This window comes from Balaenoptera borealis, assembly GCF_965194805.1.
Source record: "Balaenoptera borealis genome assembly, chromosome: 6".
Taxonomy (NCBI): domain Eukaryota; kingdom Metazoa; phylum Chordata; class Mammalia; order Artiodactyla; family Balaenopteridae; genus Balaenoptera; species Balaenoptera borealis.
The window spans coordinates 68529941-68546391 of NC_138863.1; the positions used below are offsets into that span (position 1 = coordinate 68529941).

The window sequence follows — 16451 nt, forward strand, 5'->3', positions numbered from 1 at the left end:
CTCATCTAGAAAAAGAAAACTATAGTATCTCTCATGATTTAATAATAGAACTATTGTTAGGATCCATCTGGATAATGTTTGTAGAAGGGTTTTTTTAAAACTCAGAAAGGCTATGCAAGTATTAGGGATTGCTATGACATAAAATTTCATTTATCTTGCCTTACTATGTTTAGGCAAAGTAAATGCTGAACTGTTTTGACTTTAGTAATACCCTTATAGAGACTAAATAGTATTTCAAGATAAGAATGCCTGAATAATATGCTGTTTATAGGTCTCTGCATTCTGTTTGTGTGTGTGGGGTGTGTGCATGTGTGTGTACATGTATGTTAAGGAAAGACAATTTTTGGATAGCCATCATTATGATCTTGTAACAACCATCTGTTGCAAAGGAAAACTCTTGAAGTGATAGCATTTACACACATACTAACAGACCCACACACATTTCTTGTTAGTGGAAATATCTTTCATTGATTTTTAACATTGGAGAAACACAGACTGGTGTCCTTGGAAATACCATAGAGATGTGTTGACAGGATAATATAGGAAAAAAAGTGCTATTACATATAACTCTGTAGTTATATGGTTAGTATTTAACATTAGACAAAGACAATGGAAAAAAGTCAACTTTCATAAAAAATAATTAGCTGGACCATAAAAATAGCAGTAGATAGTTCATTAAAGCATATTCTCCAGGCCTTCCATAACTCCCTGTCCTTCTAATTCAGTGGCTCTCAACCTTGGCTGAGTAGTAGAATTACCTGGGGAGCTTTAGAATCCCCAATGCCCAGACTGCACCCCTAACCAATTAATTCAGAATCTCTAGGGGTGAGAACCAGTTATCAGTATTTTTTAAAGCTCCCCAGGCAATTCCAGTGTGCACCAAGTTTGAGATCCACGTCCCCATATCTGTCCGTAGTACCATATTGGATTTATAAACTGGAATGCTATTTTTGACTTTTTCTTTGTCTCCTTCATCCTTATTTAATCTTACCAAGTTCTGCAGATTCTCCCTTAGCTATTGGTTTGACCCTTACCATCCCCAGTAATGCTAGCCTAGCCAAGGCCTTTATAGCTTAATATCTAGTTTTCTTCATCCAGCCCCTCCTAAATGGCATTACCAGACACTTTCAAACAAGTCTTTCAAACAACAATTTTGTCATTTCACTTAAGACCCTATACTGCTTTGACATCCTGAAATCCAGGATCCTTTCTAACCAAACTTTATTTTAACAATGAATTCTCTGATTGCTTATATTTCCTATTGCAACACTTTGCAATTGGGAGGGAATTGAAGGATTAGGAAGATGAGTTTATAAAACTATTTTCCCTTGTAATCCTGGGATTCTGCAGAGGAGCCTTGGGGCAGACACTGGGGAGGGAGAAGGAGAGGGAGATGCTGAACAAGAGGCATATCTGGGTTCACTTTTCCCCCAACCCCAGCTCTTAATGCAACTAGAGCAGGTCCATTCTGGTTCCTTAACATATTTGAGTTAGGTTTAAGATTTCATTAGAACCAAAAAGAGTTTCACTGCTAAAAGAAAAAACAACAACAACAACATTGAAAACCACGAAGGCTGATCCTCTCATTTCACATGGCAGGAAACTAAGGCTCAGAGAGGTAAAGTGACTCAACCAAAGTCATATAGCTGAAATCTACCCTTTGTTCCGACTAGTGTGATCTCTCCACTCTCTCTGAAAAATAAGAAGACACGTCGTCATACTAGCTCTTGACACAGGGCCTTATATGTACAGGTGTTTGGCAAATACTTGTTGAATGAACACTTGAATGAATGCTATTTTGCACTTCTCTGTTTCTGTTCATGCTGTTACCATAAGCACACCTTTTTTTTTTTTTTAATCTCCCTTTCACATGTAAAAGCAATCCTTCAAGGCGTATCTCCTCCTACTTCTGCCTCAAAGTCTTTCCCTACACCCATGATTTGTAAAAGTAACTTATAAGGTTATATTTTAGCCTTTTCTTTAATACTGTCTTGTTCTCTAATTATTTTCTGGCTGTGTCTCCTCTTCTCCATAACAAGAAGGTACCAATGTACCTTGAAGTACAGATCCTTGCCACATACGCTGTTGTGTCTCCTCCAGCATAGTCAAAGCTTAATACATACTTGTTGGGTTGGATTGCTGGATTGTCCTGAAGCTGTACCCTAGTTTTTATGCCCCTGCTAATAGTAATTAAAACCCACTAGAATCAAATATCCCAAAATATGAAGTTTGAATTTTTACTCAGTATCAGAAATGCCCTTTTTCTTAAGGAATAGAACAAATGGAATTTTTATATCCACAAAATGCCTTTCCCATTAAATTAAACTCACATTCTTTTCATTTTGACCTCTCTCTCTTGTGCTTTGGGTTTTTGTTTTTTTTTTTTTTAGCAAAAGATTGCAACAGGAAAAGAAAGTAGATTAAATAATTTGTTGTCTGCCAGAATTTTTTTCCTGATGTCTCTAAGTACTCACAGTCTTGGTCGCTTAGCAGACTAGCCCCTAAAAGCAAGGCCAAACTGCAGCTTTATGGGAAAAAAATTGGGAAATGTCCAATCCAGTGTAAGCCAACTCACAGTTGCCTTCCTTGTTCAAAGCCACATTGGCTGGATCAGCTGGAATTTTCTTTTGAAGAAAAGAGTGTTCCTGGATTGGTTTCAGGCCCTTTTCTTCACAGGAGTCATTCTAGCATTCTCCACAGAGTTCTTTATAAGCCAGTAAGAAAAGTGATTCTATCATTTTCCCTGTAAAAGTATTCAAATGCATGATGTGTCCCTTATAAATTTACTTTGATGACCTTCCCACTAAATGTCCATCTTCTTCCTTAGAACACTGCAGTCTATCCAGTAACATTCCATGACAAGCAGCTCAAGCATTTAGAATTCTTGGTATTATTTGCTTTAATATAGTATTCTTTTCATTCATTCACTGACATTCATGCACTAGTTTATTCAGTAACTATTTATTGACCCCCTCAGAGAAGCAACAAAATACTTAAGAAAATGGACTTGCATGTGAGCTCTTGAACTTAATTGATATTTGAGCATAGGCACATTGCTTACCTTCTCCAGATCTCAATTTTATAATCTGTAAAGTGGTCATAATAACAGCACTATTGCGTCATGTGATTGTGAGGAATATATAATTCCTATGAGGACCTTAGCATAGTGCCTGGCACCAGGTGTGTGTTCAAATATTGTGTTATTCTTATGACACATAAAAGTTCTCTACTAACCAGCCTGCTAAGGATACCAGAACCAATAAGGCATGTTTCTTGCTGCTAGGGAGCTCAAAATCTAGTGGGGGAGACACCTGGGTAGGTATAGTTTTACTATATAAAATAACAAGTACCATAATTGAGGTATATGCAGTGGACTGTGGGAGCCAAAAGAGGGTACCTCTTAATCTGGGGAGGGGGGAGTTGGGGAAAGCACAGAGAGGTGATGGTTTAATCTGAATTTGAAGAACACGTAGGCAGTTGCTAAGTGACAAGGTATAAGGTGAAATGAGAATGCGTAGCACGGAAGCCCGTGCAAAGGCATGGAAGCATGAGAGCAAATGAGGTAACCTCGGAAGAGCAAGTCTGTTCCATGCTTGCAGTGTGCGGGACGATGGGAGATGAGACTGGGCTTGTGGTGGTGTCAGCCTGTTCCCTTGACTATTCTTCCAGACTTGTTACCTGTTGCTAAGGAGAACTGAAACCACCCCAGAATGGGAGGCCAGAGGTGGTCGGCTGCAGTGAGGAAGTGAGGCCTCGTACTTGGTGTGTGGTGCCATTACCACAACTACAAAATGTAGATAGCAAAAACCTCGAAAGAGGACGGGAAGACTGGGTAGAGGGACAAAAGGAGTCAAACAGTTATGTGGAAGGAGACTCTTGTACCTTGATTTTGGAGACGTACGATACATTTTAATAGGTACGCTCACTACTGCCTTATTTTTATGCCTATAGAGTCCATCCTTGGTCTCAAAAGTCAGACCATTTTAGAAGAGTGCTCTTGGCACTTTAGGAACTAATTCCCTTTGGGGAAACTTGCTTTCAAAGAAACAAAGAGGCCATGTAGTATAGTGGAATCATTCTACACTTTAGACTTAGGATACCTGGGACCTGGAATTGATTCTTCTGCTGACAAACTTTCCTAAGTATTTGGCCTCAGATTTCTCTTGTGTCAAAGAATGGCATATACCAGACAATGTAGAAGTTGATTTCAGTTCTTAAGCTCTGTCATTCAAAGTTTCTAAAATATAATTTGTTTTAAAAAAATGGCACGTTGGAACTTTTAGTGAATGTAGAAATTGAGACAGGGCTTCCCTGGTGGCGCAGTGGTTGAGAATCTGCCTGCCAATGCAGGGGACACGGGGTCGAGCCCTGGTCTGGGAAGATCCCACATGCCGCGGAGCAACTAGGCCCATGAGCCACAGTTACTGAGCCTGCGGGTCTGGAGCCTGTGCTCCGCAACAAGAGAAGCCACGATAGTGAGAGGCCCACGCACCGCGATGAAGAGTGGCCCCCGCTTGCCGCAACTAGAGAAAGCCCTCACACAGAAACGAAGACCCAACACAGCATAAATAAATAAATAAATAATAAAAAAAGTCTTTCTTAAAAAAAAAAAAAAAATTAAAAAAAAAAAAAGAAATTGAGACAGATAATACAGGACAAATACTATCTTTTTGTTAAGGACAAGTTCTGAGAAACTGAAGCAAAGAGGCATTTTAAGAGGGGTGGGGAAATAGCCTTAAATCATGTGCAGTAAAAGCAAGGAACCAAGGAAAATTGAGCCTTTAAACCACCTTGCTCGTCATATACACACACCCAGTAAGTAACAAGGAAATGTTGGTTTAGAAAGATAAAACTATTATAAGAGGGTAGAAAGTTAGACTATTATCAGGAAGGGAGTAGGTTAGACTAAAGCTGGTATATTTTAAAAAGTGGGATCCACAAGTAAGCTCCAACAGTATACATTCTAAGATGCTTTTATAGCTCCCAGTCTTTATCCAAGAGCCAGTAACCCATTTTGTAAATTATACGGCGATCACAGGGTGGGTGACACTGTATGTAAGAATTTGAAAGCCATTCCTCCCTCCTTCCATTAAAATATATTCTCTTTGTCATGTATATGCCGTGAGATACTGTGTTTATAAATACACAAAGTTTTATGAAAGCTCAGTGTTTAACTTCAATGTATAAGAATATACTAACACAGTTATTGAATTGTTATTTGCAGTGGTATAGAATAACACAAATCACTAAGTAACCTAGACTAGTTTTTGAAGAACAAATTATTCCAGACAAATTCAATTTCCTTTCATGGTAAAAATGACAGGCCATGTATTATATGTAGGGGTAGATGGTGAGTTGGGATAAAATAGTATGGTATCTTCAGTCTCAGATGATGTCATCAATGAACTGGACATAAAATTTTTTACTGCTGGGTTGATTTTTACCCACTAGGGAGTAGCCAGCATCCTTGTGTAGTTAGCCATGATTTACTTGCATTTAGGAAAGTATACCAAGGACATCTTCCACGGTCCATGGTGACTGGGGTTATTCGTAAAAATCTCTGTCAAGGTATGCCCACCAGGCTTTTGGGTGAAGTACTCTCTCTTTGATCTTGAAATTATTTTTAGACTTATTTGCTCAGCTGTTGGCACTCAGTCATAAATTTGCCCCACCACAGTGATTCTAATTAATCATCAGTTAACAAGAAAGTGTGAAAAGCTCTCACAGCCTAGAGGAGCTTAAGAAGACATGAAAACTAAAAGCAATACGGTATTCTGAATGTGATTCTGGGACAGAAAAGGAACATTGGGTAAAAACTAAAGAAACCGGAATAAAATATGTACTTTAGCTGATTATATTGTATCAATATTGCTTCACTGGTTGTGACAAGTCTACCATACTAAACTAATGTAAGATACTAACAATATAAGAAACTAGGTGTGGGGTATACAGGAACTCTGTACTATGTTTGCAACTTTTCTCTAAATCTGAAATATTCTAAAAAAGTCAGCCGATTCTCCCTCCCTCTGCCCCTCACACAAACCTTATTCAGTACATGTTGCATCTTATTTTGGCTTCACATATCTAGAAAAATGAGAAGTACAGAAAAGAACCGGAAAAGTAAAAGAAGATGAGTGAAGATAAAATGTCTGAGTTAAACTTACCTGGCGTAACAAAGAGAACAGCGTGTGGGGATTCTGAAAATTGTTTCCAATTTTATGAAAGGTATTCACAAATATGTCCCTGAATAGAAGACAAAAGGAAACAGACTTGAATTATAGAGAGAATTTAATTTAGAAAAATAATTTTTTAAAACAAAAGGTTGATTTAATATCAAAATAGCTTGATAAAAGTAAAAGCAAATGTGGGAAACTTTTTTAAAAGAAAAGGATTATCTCCACTGTTCTATACAGTAGCCACTGGTCACATGTGGCTATTTAAATACAACTAGTAAAATAAAATAAACATTCAGTTCCTCATTTGCTCTAGCCATATTTCACGTGCTCAGTAGACATATGTTGCTAGTGGTTACCATACTGGACACTTCCATTTACACATACAGTATGATTTAAGGGAGGCAGGAATGGAGAGTGCAGTGAGAAAATCAGGATTCCAGTTTGGTGCTTAATAGCTGCATTCATCCATTCATTGCATACAATATCAAGTACCTCCTATGTTTGGACAATAATAATGAGAATGTTATTAATAATATATTAATATATAAAACGTTAGCTATGTAAGGAGGCACTATTTGGTCATAGTACATGTATTCATTCAATTATCCAACAGTTTACAAGATAGATACTATCATTATCTCCACTTTAACAGGTGAAGAAACTGAGACTCAGATATGTTAAAACAACTTTTTTGATAGTTACCCACCAAGTAATTGCTAGCACTAGGCACTTGTGCTGCAAGCCAGGTCTGTCTGACTCCAGACTCCAAGTTCTTACTTGCCGTGCTATATTGTCACTCCACTACACCGTGCAGGGCCATGAAGATACAGTGAAGAACAGTGAACACCATCCCTGCCCCAGAGAGCATGTAGTTTTAACCTATCTGAGCTTCAGTTTCCTCTTTGCAGGCTGGGATAAGTTAATGGCACAGTGTGGCTTTGTTACTAGATCTTTTACAAATCCCAGGCAATTAAATGCAGGCTTTAATGAAACTAGTACATGTAATTGCCAATGTAATTTTTGAACATCTCCTCTCCTTGGGAAAGGCATAGTAATCTTGGAGAGTTCACTGAACTTGAGCTCATGCACTGGAATCTTTGGGAAAGGCATCATCTAGGATAAGATGAAGACAAAAAAATGAACTATGTTTATATTCTTGGCTTAAAAATTCCCCTTGTCCAGAGGAGAATCAGCTGTCAGATTCAACTTAGTACAGGAAACAGTAGAAATGAAGTCTGTTTCTATAGCTCTCTCCCCTTGGGGACCCAGTGTCTCACAACAAGTACGTTTCTATTTGAAGAAATCCTTAAGTGAATCCCATATCCCAAGGTAGATGTTTATTTATACTTTCCAGATCCAGTTCCATGGCTCCACATTTAGGGCAAGTTAATTCGAACACTGCCTACCTACATCTCTTCTAAATAAGGGACTTCATTTTATTTTGAATAATCTTTCCTCATTATGAGCTACTTAGTTCCTGCCCTCCCACACATATTTATATTTTCTAAGCAGAAATTCTAAGCAGTTATGTGTTGGCATTAAAAATACATCAATAATGTAAAGTGTAACTTCGTGGTCCCCTATTGTACTTCGTTATATATTTTTCCTCTTTGGAAAGATACAGGAATCACAGTTTATAGAAATTAAGGTAGAATAAATCTCATATCCAAGGAAATGTGCCAAGTGAGAGAGGGTAAAACAGCTTATAAAACAAGTTACAATTTCCTCAAAATATGTGGTTGATGCAAATAAGATACTGAACTGAGGGGTCTGTACCCAAGAGACGAGCTGTATAATTATTTGACTCTGAGTAACGGAAGAGTTTAAACTTAACTGTACACATCATCATTGTTCTTTGTTGTTGTTACTGTTTTTGTTGTTTCGTTATGCTGGCAGAAGCATGGAAGCCAAACAATGACTACAGCACTTTGTTTTTCACATAGAGGATTTCTTCTTGGATTTCCATGAGCTCATATATGGATGCTTCTTCAGTAAATCAATCCAAATATTTGTGAAGCACCTACTGTGTGTAAGACACTTACTAAATCCCTCTAGGAGCTTACCGTCTAATTAGAGGAGACATAGGATACACACTTCAGAATATAACTAAGGCATTCAAGCCTTTCTTACAGATTCTTAGCAGGGGGCACTTCATCCTATAAACGTGTGTCCCAAGCGCCTCCTTTAGTATCTTAGCTTTCTCTTTTTCATAGATATGAAAAATTTCCATAATAAATCTTGGTAAGCAGATTAAGAATTCTCCTCTTTAACAAAACTAATCATGTAGAATTTTTTTTAAATGTTACATTAGAACCATTGAAATAACTTCAGTTATCTCATTGTCAAATATTTTTTTTTAATTCTACATTATGACTGAAGAGTGAAGGGAAAGAAAGGAGAGAGGGAGATAGCTCTGACCTGGGAACTAACACAATAGATTGTTAAGGAACTTCAAAGTAAAACAATTATCTCTGTAACACGGATGACTTGGAATCTCTGTTAGCTATTTATGACAGATGTGTAATACTTTGACATTAATTTAGACACTGGCATTCCTAGAGTCTTGCCATATTGCCAGGATACTTCTGTCTCAGTAATATATTGATTATATTATTGTAATGAGTTGACCAATGACTCACGGAGTTATGAAGAAATTATACTAAATTTATGTGAGAGAAGTAATGATGAAAACTCTGGAACTATTATACGCATGTTTGACATCCTTGTCATATTAACACTCACCTACTGTGTGACTTGACATCAGCCTATGCTTTTTAATGTGAATCAGAAGCTGTGAGTAATTCTTTGATGTTATTATAGTACTTACCACATTGATTGCTGCTTAAAATACAGTAAAAATCCTCTCTAGTTATAAAGAAAACTACAGGAAAAATTAGATACATGAAATTTTGATTTTGGTTGCTGTCCTGAAAATGTTCATGGGTGCTCAGTTTTAAAAACTGCATCAGTTACCTTTCAGTTGCGGATACATTGACCCTGATACGTAGACAGGTGAGAGGTAACTGTGTATATTGGCTGTAAATTACCAATCTGTTCTTAAATCAAGAGGCAAACAGTAGGGTAGTTTATCAGGAGGTAGTTCAGACTGCACATACTGCCGACACTAAATGCTTGTTTGGGATGTATTTTCATGGTCATAAGTTCCTTTTCGGCATGTTTTGTTCGTTATTGTCTGTAGCATGTAACACAACTGATAGCACTACCCTGTATCTTACATGACACCTCCAACATGCATGATCCCTTCAACCACTTTAAATGGTTAGTATGCTATGGAGGTTGATTCCCTTTTGTCTGCCTTTTTTGGTTTTTTTTTTTTTAGTCTCCTATTCATAACCCCCCCACATGTGCTACACATGGAATATTTGCCAGTTGCTAAGGTGTAGAAAAATGGATGATGGCAGTTTACATGCCACGCCTTCACTCACAGAGAAGGGGCACATTGCATCTCCAGGCAATCACAAGCTGGTGCAATATCTTGTGAAATACTGTTTGCCAAGTCATGCCAGCTGGGTAGATAATGTGAGTCATCATGTGATCTAGCAGTTCCTATTCCAGTCTGATCTTGATGTTACAGTTGGTTAAGTATTACTGATGAACCAATCATGTTCCTAAAATAAACCAATAGCATTCCTTCTCCAAAAAATAAACTGTACTACAGATTACAGTCTTGTCATAAAGGCCAAAAGTCTTTTCTCTTTTCCAAATTCGTTTTACTGTATTGTGCATATATATCAGGTGTCTAGTGTATTTTGAGGAAGATATGAGTTACTGAAAATGCTTCATTCATAAAAGATAAGCATTCATGGTGGCATTGTTATTCTATATATCTACCATGAACTTGAATTAGGTAGTTATTTTGTACAACTAAGGAACTTGTTTTTATGGGTTTTGTTTTTGTTTTGTTTGCTTCTAAACAATCAAGACCTATTTTAAAAAGCCATCTTACTCTTATTCTAACCTAAAGTTGCCAGCCGACATTATGTGCTATAGTATTAACACTGCCTCATTTTAATATTTGACATAATGCTTTGTGGCAGCTAAAATTTAAAAGGGATCACATTTATTTTAAGATCATTATAAAATTATTATAGTGCACCCAAGCAGATCGCTCTAGTTTTGCTAAAGCCAGGCTTTTCTGTCCATCAGAAATACATTTTTGCACCTTTTTTTCTATCTAATAAAAGAACATAATTCTTGTGGTCATAATTACTTAGATATTCCATTAATGTACAAACTGTTTGAACATCCTTTGCTGCCTATAAGAGTAGGTATCAATACTTCCTTCAACAAACACTAGAAGGTTATGAGTGGGAATTTTAAGTTTTCTTTTATTAAATCATACATGTCTGTGTTGTAAGGATAACCATTTTTAATCATAGAAGTCCTCAGCAATTAGAAGGGAACATTTTTGTCACTAGGGAGGTAGAGGCTAACACCTTGATGTACATTAGTTTTGTTTCTTTGAGAGTCTGCTCAGCAGATTACAACTTGTGAAATCTTTGTCATCTCTTCGGAAGAAAGCCTCAAGAATAACTTGAAATATAGAATCCGTACAAGGAAGTAGTCTTATTCAGCCTTGCTATGACCGACAGTTTGATTGTAGAATGTGCCATTTCATTGTATCTTCAATCTACAAATTTTAAAATGCATTGTCTTTTTCAACCCATAAATATACTATAACAATCAGAGATTCATTCACACAATAATTGCCCTTATTTCTTAGTTTCTAAAAGCAGAAGTGAATGTTTAGTTCTTATTAGGTGTATGGATTTATAAGAGAATGTATCCCAAAATGTGAGAAAAATGACAATCATATTTCAAGTGTTTTTTGACCAACTGTTTTTTCAGTTTAGAAATATAGATAAATAAAAGGAGTGGTTAAATTGATTAGTACAACAGATGCCTTTCCTTTCCTTTAAATATGTGATAGGAGGTTTGTTAACTATGCTGCTAGGGAATTCTTCCTGAAGTCAATCCTAAATATCATCTAAGTTTTACACAGTTTTAAGCCTTGCTTTAACTAGAAATAGAAAAAAAAATGTTTTTTCTAATCAGTGTAATATTGTTTTATGGTTTCTTATGAAGAGCTGGGATTCTACTCGAATAAGGTTTCATTCCTATCTCTACTCTTAGAGTGTTCATCTAGCTAACCAGTGTCCTTGGATATTGCTAATTAAACATTTACCTTACTTGACCTTTCAGCAAAGTTCAACAAAGTTGACCACTGCCTCCTTTTTCGTATACTTTCTTCTTACGGTTGACCATGATCTCCTGGTTTTCTTCTTAGCTTAGTAGTATAGCCTTCTCATTATCCTTTACTGGTTCTTCTTCTTTTTGAACTCTACATGTTAGAGTGTCTCCCAGGGCTAGGCCCTTCTTTTTAACCTACACACTCTCTGTACATGATTTCATCCAGCCTCATGGTATCTTTAAATATCATTTTCAGGGGAGCTAATGGCTCCCAAGTATTTTTCTCTGGTCACGATGCCCTTGAAAGCACCAGATTTCTGAATCTAACTGCCTACTGGACATCTCCACTTAGATGTCTTGTAGGCATCTACTAACTGAAGAAGACAAATGGATAACTTTTGTCTCCCCAAATTTGTACCTCTCCCAGGCTTCGTATCAGAGTATATAGCACTGTTTACTTGGTTGCTAAAACAAAAACCCTCTGAGCTATCCTTGATTACACTCTTTCCGTCAGTTTGAGCTGCTGCTAATCATCAGGACAATAGCTGTTCTCTTGGCAAAGCATATGAGGCAGTTCTTGTCATTTGGGATTAGAAGAAGCCTTTCCCGACCATGAGAACCAATGTGGATACTTGGTCATTTTCCATTGTATCGTATCAGTTTAATTCTCTGAATACCTCTTATCTCTGTCAGATGTTTTTCTTTTTTGTTAATTTAACTTGCTTATTTTTCTATTTTCTTTGTTATTTGTGGAGGTTTTGTTGTTGTTTCTTTCTCCGAACTCTGTGAGACATTTAGTAAAATAGTCGTTGAGTAAATGAATGTTTGCTTGTTTGTTCATTCATTCATAGTCATAAACACATACTGAGCACTGTTCATGTTCCAGGCACTGTGCTAAGGATATAGAGTTGATTAAAATGCAGTTCTTGCCTTCAAGGGTTTCACAGTTTAATGGGGCAGAGAGCCATACAAATAAACAATTACAGTACAGTGTGAAGAATGCAACAGTGGAAGCCTGTCCAAAGTACAGAAGCAGCTTAGAACAAGATGTGGTTAACCCTAAAGGAGGATATGGAGTTGGAGGGATCCCAGTGGAAGGAGGATTTATATGAGTTTTAAAACATGAATGGGACTTTTAAGTAAACAATAGGAAAAGAATAGGGATTTCCAGACTGAGATGCTAGCATATGCCAAGGCACAGTGGTAGGCAGTAACTGGGAAATATGTGCCAGCGTCTGTTCTTGCTAAAACATGGAATGTAATCGGAGAACCAAGGGAGTCGAGCTGGAAAGGCAGCCGTAGGCAGAAAGGGCCTGGTTTTTCCTACTAAGAAGCTTAGACTTCATCCTGTGGGTAAACTAATGAATTTCGACCGTTTTTAAGCAGGTAATAAATATGTTTATATTTTAATTTTAGAAAGATATATATTTTTTAAGCAATGGTATGGGGGAGGGATTTAGAGGCAAGGAGACTAGTTAGGAGGGCAGAGGTGAGACATGAGATAAAGGCCTGAATGATGCAAACATGTTAGGGATGAAGCAAAGAATACAGAAATGGAGAAAGAAGTCAGAGGTGAATGCAGAGTGGTTCAGAGTGGGAATGAAGGAGAGGGGATGAAGCCAGGGTTTCTATCTCTGGATACTAGGCCTCTGGGGTGACACTAACCAAAAAGAGGGTACAGAAAGAAAACAGGTTCATATGAGAATACTATTTTTTTGATAAATACAGTATATATTGAGTGATTTATATATTAGAGAGAGAGAGAGACACAGAGAGAGTGTGTGTGTCACTGTGCTTGGTACTCTTTTTTTTAAGGCATTTAGATTTAGACTTCCCAAGGTGGAGAATTTACAGAAAATCCTCTGCTGTGTAAAAAATGATCAGAATTTGTTTTCAAACCCCAAAGTCTAGTCCTAATTTTGCCAGTAGCTAACTGTGTGATTGTGGCATTTCTCTGTGCTTTTTTATTTGTGTTGGAATAAGCATTGGCACCTAGAACTCCTAACTTCTAGTACACCATCTTGACCTACCTCTCAACATAACGATTCACATTATCCCCGATTCTGACTCTCCTGTGGTCCTGAAAACCCGTGTAACTTTGGGCAGTTGGAGGAGACATCTCCTCCTTTGCTGACTTGTCTCTTCAAGGCATAACTCTGTTGGGCATAGGGTTATGCTGAGGAAGGGGGAAGAGAAAAAACCAGTGCCCTCTATCTGATCCTTTGGAGGATTCAGCGCAAGTTAATGTAGCGCTTGGTGACTTGGGATTTGCCTGAGAGAGACTCTGCCCTTTACTCCTTCCTGTGTTCACATTCTTTCTACTACACTCAAGTTTCAAAACCAGACCCAGATGTAGTAATGTGTGATTGTAAAGGAAGAGGGTCAACTTCAGTTCTGACATATATTTGCACATCCTGGGGTTTTAAACAAATAATATGAGTGTTCATTGCTGATTCATGTTTTCCTTTTGGTTCCTAGATCCTTTTCTCCTGCAGTCACGTGGCATGCACCATGGTGGCTCTCATCATATAATGCATTCTGGGTTCTCCTAAATCCTAAAGCACTTTGTAAAAATAAAACCATAGGTCTCATTTTTCTGATGAAGAGAGCAAGGCATAGAGAGGTTTTACAAAGTGATACAACAAATAAAGGGGGAAAAAGAATCCAGGATCATTTTTTTTCACTCTCCATTAAATGATACTCTCTCATGCTTTTCTGTTGTCAAAAGCCCTCTCTACATTCTGTATTGTTAGGTCATCATCTCCTATAGTTTGCACAATATGGTGTATTATGGATTGCTCACAAAGCAGCAGATATGAATTCTTTATAATGGATTTATTCTTTTCAATTTTTTGTCATCTTTGGGCTTAATAGAAATAGTTCAGCATGTTATATTGTGTGATCTTTTCCTAAATAGATAAAAGATTTCTGTGTTTTGAAGGAAACATTTATATTGGTTAATTTGCTGCATTGCCTGCAGGAATGTTAGTCTGTAGGTGGAAAACAACTGTTTCCTGACAGGATTTTCTTTAACTCTGCTAGAAACTCTTATTTTCACAGTAAAATAAAGAGAAGGAATCCATAAACAATTAAAGAACGATATCTTGAGGAATGTTTACCATCCCGCAGACAGAACATCTAAGAATGTGAGTCACAAAGATGTCTCTTCTTACATGAAGAAAGGCTCTTTCTTAATTCCCTTCCCAGCTTGTAAACCATGACACCACGGATGGAGTGAGCACGCAAACATGAGCTAGACATTTTCTCCCTGGATAGAAAGTTCCCTGCCTGCTCTTTGGAAAGCAACTAGTCTAACTATAATAGAAAAAGAGTGTGTGCTTTCCTTAAAGAAATTAAACACCACTGTTCACAATGTGCAAAAGACTGTGAAATTGAAAGTGTGTCCCAGGAGTGGATAAAAAAATAATAATATGTGGCAACTCAAAAACAGACCACTGGCAAATAATCAATTATCTTCTGAATTACTATACAAAACTACAGTTCATTTTGCTGGCCCACTGGGGAAACAGCTCCTACACAGGAGGCAGTCAGTTTAGACTGGGGAGTTATTTTCAATTTTACTTCCAGGGTACCTTCCTGTAAACATCCACTGTCCGGCATACTGGTGTGACGCAATGTTAAAGCTCACGTGATTGGTTTGCAGAACTAACCATGAAATAGCAAACTCATTCAAAAAGAAATCTGTTGCCTGTTTCATCTTTGTGGTTTTAGTGTTGACTCACATAGCTTAATTTTTAAACCTGGGGTAACAGTTAAACTTTCCTAAAGACTAAAGATGTGTTAAGTAGAATTTTGCTGGGGTAGCACTATTTAGTGAACTCGAGTTGAATCTGTTTGGTCTACAGATAGATTTCGAGCTGGTTTAAGCATAGGCAACAGGAAAAGGAATGATGTTTTACTACTGGCTACTCATATAGATAAAAATGGGTAGAAATTTAGACTGTCTTGGAAGGACAGCTATGATGAATAAATAGGGGGGAAAGTGCTAATGGCTGGCTGGCTGGGGTTTTGTGTCAGTGAAAATTTAAGTGAACCATAAAATGTACATATTGGAGTTTAATAAACGATACACATTTCTGATAACTTTCCAGAAGTGTAGGCCCATAGAAATGTAGAAAATTATCCAGCATCTCTCTAACTGAAGAAGAGTATCATAGATGAAGCAGCTTTGGAAACCAGCTGAAGGAAAGACTGTAAAGGAAGGAAATATTGCAACAGAGAAATCTTCACTTCTCATTCCTTTTTTAAATGGGGAGGAAAATTTACTCAAAATCTTACCAGAGTTTAAGTCCCCCTAATACAGAGTACAGGGGATCCATTCCTTTAGTTATAAGACCCACTCCTCTCCCCCAGCTAGTCAGTCCTGATTACACCCAGCCTGTCCCCTACTATACACAGACCCACATGCACATGCGTATAATTACACCCATTTACGGATGAGGACATAGATGCTAATTGCCCACAGACAGACAACTAATAAATGGCAGTACTGGGGTTTATCAAATCATGTTTAGTCATTAAAGTGTCTTTGTTTCAACTCCTAAGTCACTTTGTCTATAGGCCAAAGAGTAAACTTTTTTTTTTTCTGACATTTAAAATTCAGAATAGTTCTTCAACAGCTTGCTAACTTACTCTGTCATAACATACTTAGTCTTCATCTGTTCTCCAGCCATTCTTAAAAATTTTTTTTTCTTATGTAGTTAATACATACTCATGGTTTAAAAAGAAGAAGAAATTCAAACAGTATCAATACAAATGAGTATATAGTAAAAATAAGTCTAATTCTTCCCTGCCCTGGGGTATCCCACCTCAGGGTACCCACCTTCCCAGTATTGTCCCAAATCAAAGATTCTTTGTATACGCAAATGTTTACATATATATCCTCCCCCGCTTTTCCGGTTTACATAGATGGTAACACACCATACACAGTTTTGCTTGTTGCTCTTTCTTACTCCAGCTGTTAGCAAAATCTCAGTCAGGTCTGATTAGTCCACCGAAGGTGAAATTACTTGCTGTGTTGTAATATAAGAAGCTGCATGAAAT

General features: G+C 37.4%; 1 protein-coding gene and 1 long non-coding RNA gene across 7 annotated transcripts in view; one reads left to right on the forward strand and one right to left on the reverse strand.

Moving 5' to 3' along the window:
- FIGN (fidgetin, microtubule severing factor) overlaps positions 1-16451 on the forward strand; it is a 130488-nt gene that overhangs the window by 51402 nt on the left and 62635 nt on the right. The gene's annotated exons all lie outside the window — the stretch shown is intronic.
- The window catches only part of LOC309630288, a 148544-nt gene that overhangs the window by 35715 nt on the left and 96378 nt on the right, over positions 1-16451 (reverse strand). For both annotated transcript variants that reach the window (XR_014245569.1, XR_014245570.1), the window contains one exon: positions 6165-6243. This is a non-coding gene — a long non-coding RNA (uncharacterized lncRNA). The remainder of the gene's footprint in view (positions 1-6164; positions 6244-16451) is intronic.